Here is a 15,123-nt window from a genome sequence, read left to right on the forward strand (position 1 = left end):
TAAGGGTGATGAGGCCTAGGGTTATGAAGTGACTTCCTAGCTGGTTAATGGTTAGGACCCAAAGGAGAAGCAAGTCCTTAGGATTCTCATCACAGAGCTCTTTTCTTTTATAGGCTATATGGTAAATAGGTTTTCTCTCTCATGCCAACCCAGATCAATTGGTAGGGCCTGGCTGTTGAGAAAGACTGTGGAGATAAGGCCCAGGTACTTCAAGAAAAGACTGCTGTTATTAATTAGTGCTGTCTGCTATGTGAACAGCATAGGGGAAATTACATACATTTGTTACTTCTCAAAGGTATTCTTTATACACGATCTTTGAGCCTAACTTTCAATATTTCTTCTGCCTCGCTTGTAGCTGCCATCACTCACAGTGTTACTTAATGTCGTCAAATGTATTCTACCCTGAGAGGTAATATGTCTCAGTGTACCAGACTTAGATTTGATCATTGGGAAATATGTCATTCTTAGTTCGGATCTTCATTGAGTTTTCTTGAGCTGTTTCTCATTTCTCATGTTGCTAAATGTCTTGGGCTTCTGCATTATTATGATGTGACCTGTCTGACTAGGATCTCAAAGCTGCCAGGGCAGGGCTAAAGCTCTGAGTACAGGCTGACTCCAGTTTTGCTTCTCTTGAAGTCATCTTTTAATATGAATTTTGAAACAAAGAAAGATAGATTCTAAATAGTTTATTCATATTTACTGAGTCCATTTTATATGCCAAGCACTAATCTATATAGATTCCTGCCCATAAGAAACTCACTGTATTGAAGGGAAGACAGATAGGTAAAGAAAAGGGTACAATGGGAGACATGATACAAATTTACTTATGAACAAAGGGACAAGGCAGAAAATGTGGGCAAGAATCAGACGGAGGAAGATTTTGTATGGCAGGCTACAAAGTTTGGATAGGAAGATTTTAAGCAGGGCAATAAACACTTCATTTCCATTCGAAAGTGACTGATATGACTGGAATGTAGAGGTTATTTGAAATAAGCAAGAGTTGTATGTGGGAACCTAAGTCTGGAGATTAGAAAAATATCCTATGAGATCCTGAACTAAGGACATGACAACAGAGCTAGAGATAAGGAGATGAGTTTGAGTGGACTTGCAGAGGCAGAATAGATAGGACTTGATAACAAAGTGGGCATGGGGAAAGAAAAATAGCACAGTGGTTAAAAGCTTAGGTGTTGAGCCAGACAGTTTTGACTCTAGCCCTACCTCATATTAGATATAACAACCTGGGAAAGGTTCTTCACTACGGTTTTCAAGTAATTGTATTGATACTTTCTCCATAGAGATGTTGTGAAGATTAACGTTAATACTTGTAAAGAATTTAAGAGAGTCCCTGATCTATACTAAGCCTTCAGTAAATATCAGCTGAAGCTCTAAATTTTCTATTTTGAGCAACTGAGTAATGATGATCTCATTCAAAGAGAGAAAAAGTTGGCAAGGAGAATCATGTTCTTATTTTATGAGTGTGTATGGGAGAATTAATTAGTTTTCCTTGAGTAGCTATTGGAAATTCCAATGGATGCCACGAAGAGGCAGCTAGAAATATGGATGTGGAGCCCAGAAGGGTTAACGGGGTAGGATAGATTGATTAACACTGTATAAAAGACAGTGAAACCATAGAAGTAGATAAAGTAATTCAGGTGAACATATGGAAAGAGAAAAAAAGAGCCCAATTTGGAAGTATAGGGGAAAACAACTTTAGTCTTTTGTCACCAAAGATGTTTTTAGGAGGTGACAGCATAGGATAGGATAGAGGGGTAGGCAAAATTCTAAGATTGCCCCCAAGATTCCTGCCCCTTGCTAAACACACACATCTTCTCCAAGTTATTAATAAAACCCATACTAACCTAGGTGCTGCGGTGAAACAATTTATATAAACTTTAAGATTTTTTTAAATTATTAATAGACTTTATTTCTGAGGGCAGTTGTGGTTTAAAGAAAGAATACACAGACAGTTCTCATATATTCTCTCTTTTCCAGCCCACAATTTCTCCTTTTAACAACTTGCGTTGGTATGGTACATTTGTTATTATTGATGAGCCAATCTGATACATTATTAACTAAATCCATAGTTTACATTAGTGTTTACTCTTTATGTTGTAGAGTTGTATAGGTTTTTCCAAATAATGTCATTTATCCATCATTATGATATACAGAGTAGTTTCATGCTTTAAAAATTTTCTCTGCTCCACCTAATTCCTCCCTGCTCCTCTCCAGCTCCTGGCAACCACTAATCTTTTCACTGTCTCTATAGTTTTACCTTTCTCAGAATGCAATATAGTTGGAATAATACAGTACGTAGTTTTTTCAGACTGGCTTCTTTCACTTAGCATTTAAGTTTCCTTCATGTCTTTTTGTAACTTGATAGCTTATTTCTTTTTATTGCTAAGTAATATTCCATTTGTATGGCTGTACCACAGTTTATTTATCCATTCATCTTTTTTTTTTTTTTTGGCCGTGCTGCATGGCTTGTGGGATCTTAGTCACCCCACCAGGGTTTAAACCTGGGTGCTTGGCAGTGAAAGCATGGAGTCCTAACCACTGAACCACCAGGGAATTCCCTATCCATTCGTCTATTGAAGGTTGGTTGCTTCCAATACTTGGCAATTATGAGTAAAGATGCTACAAACATTTTGTGCACAGGTGTTTGTGTAGATGTAAGTTTTCAACACATTTGGTAAAATACCTAGGAGTGCAATTGCTGGACGATTTTTAAAGACTGATTAGCTTTGTAAGAAACTGTTAAACTGTCATCCAAAGTGTCTCTACCATGGAATTTTTTTTTTTAAATAAGAGATTTGGACATATTTATGGGCCAGAATTAAAGGGTCATTTTAGAAGGAAATGTTGAGCATATTTAAGAGAGAGAATAATTAATTAACCAGGTTCTGGAGCACAGCTGGATTAATCATTCTTTGGTGGAAAAATAATTCCTAGGATGGGAGATAAAAAGGAAGAATGGTAGAGTCTAAGTTAGAAGGAAAAGAGGAAGAATGAGAATATGAGAGTGTTCAGGCTTGATGGCCTATGTAAGCTCTGTAGTAATCAATAAGGTCATTTTTAATGAGTGATATTTAATAGATAAAAGTAGGGGTATTTGTCAGAAAAATATTAATAGCAGGTAGCATATATTGAGTACTCGTTATATGTCAAGGTCTGTTTTAAGTGTATCAATCAATTGATCCAAAAAACTCTGCTGTCAAAACTTAAAGTAGAGAAAACTGAGCCACAGAAAGGTTACATAACCTGCCTGAGGTTACACAGTAAGTGCTAAAAGAAACTGTGAAGTCTGGCTTCAAAGTTATACCCTAACTTTCTATTACAATACTGAGTATTGTGAAGTTTTGAGGGTTTGGAAGAAGTGCTATGAATCATGTAAATGAGAGCTACTTAAGGACATACGAAAGAACTTCTCTGTTAATGATAGAAGATGAAGAAGAGCTAATGGTCCTTTCCATTTCCAAATCCCCTTAAGGCAATGAGTCATATGGAGGTGGAAAAAAATCTATAATAAGCACTGTAAAGATTTGTTTTCAAAATAACATTTTAGTGGAGAATTAAGATTACCATGATGGTTCACTTCTCATACCTCACTGAAAACCTCCAAATACTTTTTGCCTTTGGGAAAGAAACCTGCCTTCCCTAAATGCTTTCCTCTACACTGTCTTCTTTAATACATTTCTCTTTCAATTCAGATGAACACTGTTGGAGGAAAGCTAAGAACTGAGTTAATCTGTCAATCATAGCACCAGGGTTAATAAACCAGTCCATGATAATCACTGCATATTATTATCTCACTGTGCAACACATTGAATTGGATGTGGAGCTTTCCCAATGATGGCATTCAGTGATGGAGTGGCTTTGGGTCAGAAGAGGAAACTGGCTACTGGGCTTTAGGAAGCATGTGAAAGGAAACTGCAAGAAGATCCACACAGATGTAGCTAAATATACGTCAGCTTTGAAAGTTATCCTCTCTTTTAAATGGAAGGGTGAATTTTGATAGTGGCCAGGAGCCAAGTTGCCAGATGAGTATATAAATAAACATTCTTTGCAAATAAACTGAGCAGAGGAGAACTCTGTTTGGATTTTGGAAAAGATTGCTTTAGTAAGCAGAATCCAGAATGCTGTGTTAGTATATGAAGAGTTTGTAGTAATATAAACACTCATAGTAATTAATAAAAACAGTTTTGGCAAGAGCCCACTGTTACTCTACAGCAACCCACTAGAATTTGAAGATGAAGCATGATTGCTGTTGTCATGTGTCTATCAGTCAAAGTGTACAATGAAAACATTGACGCTGTAGTTTTGGAGTTTGAGGGGAGAGGCCACACCCATTATGCAGGAGTGGATATATCCCATGTGTCTTGGGTATCCTTAGCCCAAATAGCTGGTATCTCTAAGGAAAGCAGTCTCAGTGGTCCCTCAGTGAGAAGAACAAAGCTCCAAATCCCAAGTCCATACTCATCTGAGCTCCTTACTCTGGTTTGCAAGGTTCTTCATGATTGATTTCATTACATACAACTCTTACCACTCTACTTTGCTCTAGATACTGTCTTCCTCCAAATCTTTACAAGGCTGGCACCTTTTCACTATTCAGGTCTCAGTCCAAATATAACCTTGTCATATAAGACTGTTTATTAACCTGCCTGAAATTGTCTTTCCTATCCTGTTCCAGAAATGTTATTATTTCCCCCTGTTTTTTACTTCATAAAATTTATCATTCTCTAATATATTTACTTGTTTTAATATTTGTTCAGTCTAGATAATAGCAAGAGAATCTATAATATATTCAAGAATAAATCTAACAAAACATTTAATACCATTGTGGAAACAGCACCATAAATTGTTTAAATTCATAGAGACTGGCAAAAATACCATGTTCCTAGGTAGGGAGAGTCATTTTCTTAAAGATATCTTGCATTTAATCAACAAACCATTAGGATCCATAATATATTAAGATTTATTGCAAAATCAATAAGTAAAGACAAAAAATTTGAAAAATGAGAATATGCTCATATCTCATCAGTGGTCCCAATAGTCAATATGCTCAGTCTCATGAATAACCTGGAAAATGTAAATAAAAACAATTTTCTCTCCAAATCCATAAAGTTAAAAAACTTTAAAAGTCTGATAACTTTTAGCTAATGCCATGAAACAAGAAAAGGAAATAAAATGTATACACATTGAGAAGGAAGAAAATAATAAAATTTTGTTCGCAAATGACATGATCATCTGTAGAGAAATTTCAAAAGAATTGACAAAAAAAAAAAAAACTCCTCTGGAAAAAGTGATTACAGCAAGGCTGCAGGATGCAAGGTCAATATACAAAAGTCAATCACTTCCCTATACACTAGCAATGAGCAAGTGGAATTTGAAATTAAAAACACAATACCAAGTATGTTAACACCCCTCAAAATGAAATACTCAGGTATAAATCTGAAAGAATATGTACAAGAACTATATGAAAAAAAGTACAAAACTCTAATAAATGAAATCAAAGAGAAACTAAAAAATGGAGAGATATTCCATATTCATGGATAGGAAGACTCAACATTATCAGGACGTCTGTTCTTCCCAAATTGATCTACAGATTCAATGCAATCCCAATAAAAACACGAGCAAGTTATTTTATGGATAGTGACAACCTGAATTTAAAGTTTGTATGGAGACCAATAGCCATCACAATATTAAAGAGAAATAAAGTTGTAGGACTGACACTACCCAACTTTAAGACTTACTATAAAGCTACAGTAATCAAGACAATGTGGTATTGGAGAAACAACAAATAGATCAATGGAACAGAATAAAGATCGTAGAAATAGACCCTCATAAATTTAGTCATTGATCTTTGAAAAGGAGTAAAGGCAATACAAGGAGCAAAGATAATTTCTTCAGCAAGTGGACTTCCACATGCAAAGAAATGAATCTTGACACAGACCTTATGTCTTTTAAAAAAATTAGTTCAAAATAGATCAAAGATCTAAATGTAAAACACAAAAGTATAAAACTCTTAGAAAATAACATAGAGGAAAACCTTGATAACCGGTAGTATAGCAATAAAACCCATTTTTTTTGTGTGGCATAAAATGATGTTTTAGATAGAACACCAAAGGCACAATCCATGAAAGAAATAAGCTGGACTTCGTCAAAAGTAAAAACTTCTGCTCTGTGAAATGCAATGTCAAGAGAATGAGAAGATGAGTCACAAACTGGAAGGATATATTTGCAAAAGACACATCTGATAGAGGACTGTTATCCAAAACATACAAAGAACTGTTAAAATTCAACAATAAGACAACAAACAACCCCATTTAAAAATGTGCCAACGACCTTAACAGAACCTCTCCAAAAAGACAGACAGATGTCAAATAATATATTAAAAGATGTTTCACATCATATGTCATCACAGAAATGCAAATTAAAATGTCACTACACACCTTAATAGGCCCAGACCCAGAACACCAGCAACATTAAATGCTGGTGAGGATATAGAGCAACAGAAACATGATACATTGCTGGTAGGAATGCAAAATGATACAGCCACTTTGGAAGACAGATTGGCAATTTCTTAGAAAATGAAACATATTCTTACCATAAGATTCAGCAGTCACACTCCTTGGTATTTAACACAAATGAAATGAAAATTTGTGCCCACAAAAAAATCTGCATGTAGATAATTTTGGCAGTTTTGTTCATAATTTCCAAAACCTGGAAGCAACTGAGTTATCTTTCAATAGGTGAATGGATAAATAAACTGTGGTATATCCAGAAAATGAAGTACTATTCAGCATTTAAAAAATGAGCTATCAAGCTATGAAAAGACATGGAAGAGCTTAAACACATATTACTAATTGAAAGAAGCCAATCTGAAAAGGCTATAAACCGTAAGATTCCAACTATATGACATTCTGGAAAAGGCAAGACTATGGAGACAGTAAAAAGATCAGCTGCTGCCAGAGGTTGGCGAGGGAGGAGAAGAGAATAGGTAGAACAGAGAGGATTTTTCAAACAGTGAAAACACTCCATATGATACTATAATGATGAATGTATGTCATTATACATTTATCCAAACCCACAGAATGTACATCAAGAGTGAACTGTGGGGATTCCCTGGTGGCAGAGTGGATAAGAATCCGCCTGCCAATGCAGGGGACATGGGTTCAAACCCTGGTCTGGGAAGATCCCACATGCAGCAGAGCAGCTAAGCCTGTGCGCCACAACTACTGATGCTGCGCTCTAGAGCCTGTGAGCCACAATTACTGAAGCACGCATGCCTAGAACCTGTGCTCTGCAACAAGAGAAGCCACCGCAATGAGAAGCCTGCGCACCACAACGGAGAGTAGCCCCCACTCGCGGCAACTAGAGATAAACCCCGTGCATAGCAACAAAGACCCAACTCAGACAAAAATAAATAAATAAATAATTTTATTAAAAAAAAAGAGTGAACCATAAGATAAACTATGGATTTTGGGTGATTGTGATGTGTCAATGTAGTTTCATTACTTTAACAAATGTCCCACTCTAATGGGATAATATGGGGGATACAGATAATAGGAAAGGCTATGCTGGTGTGTGGGCAGGGGATAAATGAAAAATCTCTGTACCTTTCTCTCGATTTTGTTGTAAATCTAAAACTGCTCTAAAAATAAAGTCTTCTAAAAAGTCTGGTCATACCAAGTTTTGTCAAGAATAGAACTGCCAGCAAGAACTTAATTTATAAAATAATTTTGGAGACTAATGTGGCAATATCTAGGAAAACTGAAATATGTGTACACTTCAACAATTCCCAAAGTAGACTTTGGAGGATTTATCACATATATGCACAAAAAGATAAGAACAATAATTATTCATAACAACATTTTAGTGAATTCTAAGCATCCGATGCATATCCATATATAGGAGAGTGGATAAATTATCTATGACACATTCACACGTTGGAATAATATATAGCAACTACCATGTATGAATTAGAGCTCCATGTATCAACATGGGAACATTTCCAAACTCCAGTGTTGATTGAACAAAACAACTTTCAGAATTATCTTATGGTACGATAACATTTACTTTAAAAGTTTAAAATACACAAAACAATGCTATATATGTTATGTATATTTAGGCATAATAATGTAATAAAATATGTTTGGCTATTATCCTGACCTGAGCTTCCCAGGAAACGCGGGCTTAAAACAATGGTTTACATGTTACTCCTTATTAGGGAGTGCAATTCAAGGGGGTGGAAGTGAACTAAAAATAGATTAGGTAGGGAAGGAGGCAAAGCTAATAGGATGGTGCATTACCAAGCTGAGTACTACTTTGTATCAAAAGAAATTGCTTAACACCTATCCTTCTCAAACTCTTCCAAAATATAGCAGAGGGAGGAACACTCCCAAACTCATTCTACGAGGCCACCATCACCCTGATACCAAAACCAGACAAAGATGTCAGAAAGAAAGAAAACTACAGGCCAATATCATTGATGAACACAGACGCAAAAATCCTCAACAAAATACTAGCAAACAGAATCCAACAGCACATTAAAAGGATCATACACCATGATCAAGTGGGGTTTATCCCAGGAGTGCAAGGATTCTTCAATATATGCAAATCAATCAATGTGATACACCATATTAACAACTTGAAGGAGAAAAACCAGATGATCATCTCAATAGATGCAGCGAAAGTTTCGACAAAATTCAACACCCATTTATGATAAAAACCCTCCAGAAAGTAGGCATAGAGGGAACTTACCTCAACACAATAAAGGCCATATATGACAAACACACAGCCAACATCATCCTCAGTGGTGAAAAACTGAAACCATTTCCATTAAGATCAGGAACAAGACAAGGTTGACCACTCTCACCACTATTATTCAAAACAGTTTTGGAAGTTTTAGCCACAGCAATCAGAGAAGAAAAAGAAATAAAAGGAATACAAATTGGAAAAGAAGAAGTAAAGCTGTCACTGTTTGCAGATGACATAATAGTATACAGAGAATCCTAAAGATGCTACCAGAAAACTACTGGAGCTAAGCAATGAATTAGGTAAAGTAGCAGGATACAAAATTAATGCACAGAAATCTCTGGCATTCCTATACACTAATGATGAAAAATCTGAAAGAGAAATTAAGGAAACACTCCTATTTACCATTGCAACAAAAAGAATAAAATACCTAGGAATAAACCTACCTAAGGAGACAAAAGGCCAGTATGCAGAAAATTATAAGACACTGAAGAAATTAAAGATGATACAAATAGATGGAGAGATATACCATGTTCTTGGATTGGAAGAATCAACATTGTGAAAATGACTATACTACCCAAAGCAATCTACAGATTCAATACAATCCCTATCAAACTACCACTGGCATTTTTCACAGAACTAGAACAAAAAATTTCACAATTTGTATGGAAAGACAAAAGACCGCGAATAGCCAAAGCAATCCTGAGAAAGAAAAACAGAGCTGGAGGAATCAAGCTCCCTGACTTCAGACTATACTACAAAGCTACAGTAATCAAGTACATTATGGTACGGGCACAAAAACAGAAATATAGATCAATGGAACAGGATAGAAAGCCCAGAGATAAACCCATGCTCATATGGTCACCTTATCTTTGATAAAGGAGTCAAGAATATACAATGGAGAAAAGACAGCCTCTTCAATAAGTGTGCTGGGAAAACTGGACAGCTACATGTAAAAGAATGATATTAGAACATTCCCTAACACCATACACAAAAGTAAACTCAAAATGGATGAAAGACCTAAATGTAAGGGCAGACACTATCAAATTCTTAGAGGAAAACATAGGCAGAACACTCTATGACATAAATCATAGCAAGATCCTTTTTGACCCACCTCTTAGAGCAATGGAAATAAAAACAAAAATAAACAAATGGGACCTAATGAAACTTAAAAGCTTTTGCACAGCCAAGGAAACCATAAACAGATGAAAAGACAACCCTCAGAATGAAAGAAAATATTTGCAAATGAAGCAACTGACAAAGGATTAAGCTCCAAAATATACAAGTAGCTCATGCAGCTCAACATCATAAAAACAAACAACCCAATCCTAAAATGGGCAGAAGACCTAAATAGACATTTCTCCAAAGAAGATATACAGATTGCCAACAAACACATGAAAGAATGCTCAACATCATTAATCATTAGAGAAATGCAAACCAAAACTACAATAAGATATCATCTCACACCGGTCAGAATGGCTATCATCAAAAAATCTACAAACAATAAGTGCTGGAGAGGGTGTGGAGAAAAGGCAACCCTCTGGCACTAGGAAGTTGGTGGGAATGTAAATTGATACAGCCACTACGGAGAACAGTATGGAGGTTCCGTAAAAAAATAAAAATAGGGCTTCCCTGGTGGCGCAGTGGTTGAGAGTCTGCCTGCCGATGCAGGGGACATGGGTTCGTGCCCCGGTCGGGGAAGTTCCCGCATGCCGTGGAGCGGCTAGGCCCATGAGCCATGGCTGCTGAGCCTGTGCTACACAACGGGAGAGGCCACAACAGTGAGAGGCCCGCGTACCACAAAAAAACCCAAAAAAACCCTAAAAATATAACTACCATACCACCCAGGAATCCCACTGCTGGGCATATACCCTGAGAAAACCATAATTCAAAAAGTCATGTACCACAATGTTCACTGCAGCTCTATTTACAATAGCCAGGACATGGAAGCAACCTAAGTGTCTATTGACAGACGAATGGATAAAGAAGATGTGGCACATATATACAATCGAATATTACTCAGCCATAAAAAGAAACGAAATTGAGTTATTTGTAGTGAGGTGGATGGACCTAGACTCTGTCATACAGAGTGAAGTAAGTCAGAAAGAGAAAAACAAATACCATATGCTAACAGATATATATGGAATTAAAAAAAAAAAAAAGTCATGAAGAACCTAGGGGCAAAACGGGAATAAAGACGCAGACCTACTAGAGAATGGACTTGAGGACGTGGTGAGGGGGAAGGGTAAACTGTGACAAAGTGAGAGAGTGACATTGACATATATACACTATCAAATGTAAAATAGATAGCTAGTGGGAAGCAGCCGCATAGCTCAGGGAGATCAGCTTGGTGCTTTGTGACCACCTAGAGGGGTGGGATAGGGAAGGTGGGAGGGAAATGCAAGAGGTTGGAGATATGAGGATATATGCATATGTATAACTGATTCACTTTGTTATAAAGCAGAAACTAACACACCATTGTAAAGCAATTATACTCCAATAAAGATGTTAAAAAAAAAAAAAAAAAAGCAATTGCTTGATCTGGGAACTGTTCTTTGAGAACTTGCTTCTCAGAATAACTGCTTCTCCAGAGAGTGTATCTACAGAAGGAAGCCAGAAAAGTGTACCTGGAGGTTTGATTTGCTCTATGGAGTATAGTTCCTTTGTAACAGGGAAGAACAAATCTGATTCCATACTAGATCTGTTTCTTTTAGTTTAACCTTTGTATTCTATTTCTTTTGCTTCAAGTTAAGAAGGGCACCTATAGCCTGAAATATACATGACAGCCATTCTCAAGGCTCTGACCTTTAAGGGTATAACATTTCTCCATTCAGATAAAGATAAAAAGTTGCAGAACAGAGAATAACATTTGTCTTGTTGGAGGTTTACAGGAACATCGTGACCCGACCTACAAGGACAGCTGCAAGAAGGAAGGATTCCAACACCAAGAAATTTGCACCAACCAACCATGCCCCTCCCTCAGCTTGCCTTTAAAAATGCTTTGCTGAAATCCTTCAGAAAGTTCAGGATTTGGGGGGCATGAGCCACCTATCTCCTTGCATGGCCCTGTAAGAAACCTTTCTCTGCTCCAAACTCTGATGTTTCAGTTTGTTTGGCCTCATTGTGCTTTGGGTACACAAATTTGCGTTCGGTAACACATTCACACACTCCCTGGACACCTATGTGTGGGTGCAGAGAGGGTCTTGCAGCATCTCATCTCAAAACGGATTTCTGGGTTACTAGTAGCGTATGTGGCAGGGGCATCAGGCAAGGTGAAGTTGGCAAGAGTCCGCACAGTACTGGTCTCTGTAGAAGTGCTGGAGGTTGAACAAGTGGTCACTGACTCCAGAAACAGGTGAGGCCAAGAGGATTTGAAATGGCACATAAGAAGCTCAAATATGATAACCACCATTCATCCTTAAAAACAAAGACCCTGGAACCTGGGTCCTTCCTGGGTTCAAACACCAGCATTGTGGCTCACAAGCCATGTAACATTGAAAATGCCACTTAACATCTCTGGGAGTCAGTATCTTCATCTGAAAAACGAGACTAACAAGCATAGCTATTTTGTAAGGCTGTTGTGAGGATTAAGTGAATCAATATATTTTCTGGTTCCAACTGTTGTATAACAATGATTAGTCTAAATCTTTGTGGTATAAAACAACCATTTTATTGGGCTTATGATTCGTGAATCAGGAATTTGGGAAGTATCAGCAGGGTAGTTCTCATTTATAGTCTCTCGTGCAGTTACAGTTAGTCGTGAGTTGGGACTGTAGTTATCTGAAGACTTAAATGGTCCGTATGCCCAAGACAGCTCACTTACATTGCTGACAGGTGATACTGCCTGACAGCTGGGAGTTCAGCTCAGGCTGTCAACTGTAGCAAGTATACACAGCTTCTCCAGAGTGTCAGTCTCTGGGTAGTTGGATTTTTTTTTACAGCTCACTTCCCCCAGAGAGCATCCCAAGAGAACTAGGTGGAAGCTGCCTAGTCTTTTCTGATCTAGCCTCAAAAGCCACGTAGCAGCACTTCTGCTGCGGTCTATTGGTTATAAGTAAGTCACTAAGGTTCCTCCAGAGTCAAGAGGTAGCAACATAGATTCCACCTCTCAATGGGAGGACTGTCAAAGAATTTGCAGACATCTTTTAAAATAACCACACTATAGGTAAAGCACTTGGAACAGTGCCTGTTCGACTCTATCCTTAGTACTATTCTTTGGACATGATGCCATAGCCTTTTAGCCTTTTAAATGAACTCTTCTGTAGCTTAGTCATTTTTATTTTGTCTTGATGTTACAATCCATGATGTTTCTTTATGGAGTGACACTGGGGAAGATGGACAAACAACAGTTCTGGTAATTCTCAGAGCTGATGTTATATAAACCTTGCAGTTATATGGAGAAGATGGCTAGAGCATTTTCACTTAATTTTTCTTCGCCACTTGGTATCTTCTTAGGGCTTGTTAGTCAACACATCCCTGAAGCACAGGGTGAAATGACACATTGTTGCTCGTTGATGCCTGCAGAGGATGGGGGTGGATGCTAGCTCCTGACATCACTTTAGGATCCACTTATTTAAAATCATGACATATGAATGGTTAGTCCCTTAATAGGTCAGATCTGTTTTAACTTTAATTCATGCCAGTTCTCTGATTCCTATCAATTGTCCAACAGCTCTGTTTCTGGAGTAAAAAAACTTTTTCTTCTATAGATTTAAGACAAGAAGAAATACGTATACTGTACTTCAGGTAGACTTCAATATCATAAAGCCTATCTTTGTTTGTTTCTAGTTTTATAAACAATCACATGTATTTTGGTTGAAAGACTAGGAAAGCTTCCTGATGCTGGAAGCCATATTTGCTGAGTCACTGTGTATTTATTTTCATTTAACATTGGTATGTTGAATATTTGAAATATTTTAAATTCTCAGTCTTCATTACTACGCACAGTTTGTCATATTATGAGGAGGAAGATGTATATATTTCCACTTTCTATCATGCTGTAATGTTGTAATGAAGGAAGCTTTATTTTATTAATGTGGAAATGCTGAGCAACCCCTTAGAAAACTACCTTTCAATTTAATATTCCTTCTGAAGTATAGGGAAAAAAAGATTTTTTAAAAATCTTCTTTTATATCAGCACTATTAAAAGAATGAAGAGACTCATGTTTTCCTAGAGTCTAAACGATTTTTGCACAGGGTCAATTTAGAAAAAATAAAATTGTTTGTTTTAGAAAGTGTGTCCTTTTAAAATGTGGAAAATGCCATATCTGCACTTAATATTCTATTGACATTTTTTATTAATGAAAGGTTTGTTGGTGTGTAACTGGCCGAAATTTCAGAAATACTGTAATGCTGGTATGCAATATGCAATGTAATAATGCAATATGTAATAATGAGCATTGGTGTGAGAGGAGACCTGGTGATGCTGGGCTCTTTAGGAAATAACCAGGGAGAAACAGTCTCACTGTTAACACTTCTCCCTGCTGCTGTGTCGCTGCTTTTACTCCTCCTTCCTTCTGTTCTCTAGTGCATGTAGGGTGGGAGTCTGTCCATGACTCAGTCATGTGGCGGCAGCAGCACAAACCCCAGACCCTGACCTGCCCCCGCAGAGAGAGCTTTCCCTGTTCCACAGTGAATACAACAACTATTTCTTGCACACCAACTGCATCTGAGAGTCTGCTTGCAGAGAAACCTTGCGACCTTGGGCAGCACTTCCTCCCCAGAGGAAGGGAATTTGATATGCAAAACACTTGCAATTTGATTTAAAATACGATCAAACTCTGACAGCTCATAGTTTTCTCTTTTAAAAAGGCAAGCAATAACCACTGATCAAATAACTTTTATTTTCAGCATAATCATTCTTATCGATGGAACCAAGATCAAGCAAGTCTGCCCAAGACCCTCTTGGGGATTTATTTCACACTATACTTCTGAGCTACAAGTGTAGCAAAACTCCGCTCTCCTCGTTTCCTGATCCAAAGTGTTGCACATCTGGATCAATATCGTTTTACCTGATCAAGAAATAAACTACACATTAATCAACCCTAGTGCTGACTAACTGGATTCTAGGAGAGGTGGATAGATTTCTTGAAACCATTTGTTTTCAATCTTGGTGATTAGAATCTTATCAGAGGAGCTTAAAAAATATTAATATCTAGGTTCCATCCCCGATCAATTAAATCAGAATCATTGGAGACAGAAAAGTTTCTGAATATTTTTACAGAGCTTTGCAGGTAACTCTAAAGTGCAAACTGGATGAAGAACAACTGTGCTCTAATCCGGCTAAAGTCAAAATACACATATATTAGACCACACACAAAAATAAACTCAAAATGGCTTAAAGACTTAAATAAAAGACATGACACCTTA

Source organism: Grampus griseus (genome assembly GCF_964374135.1).
Source record: "Grampus griseus genome assembly, chromosome: 7".
Classification (NCBI taxonomy): domain Eukaryota; kingdom Metazoa; phylum Chordata; class Mammalia; order Artiodactyla; family Delphinidae; genus Grampus; species Grampus griseus.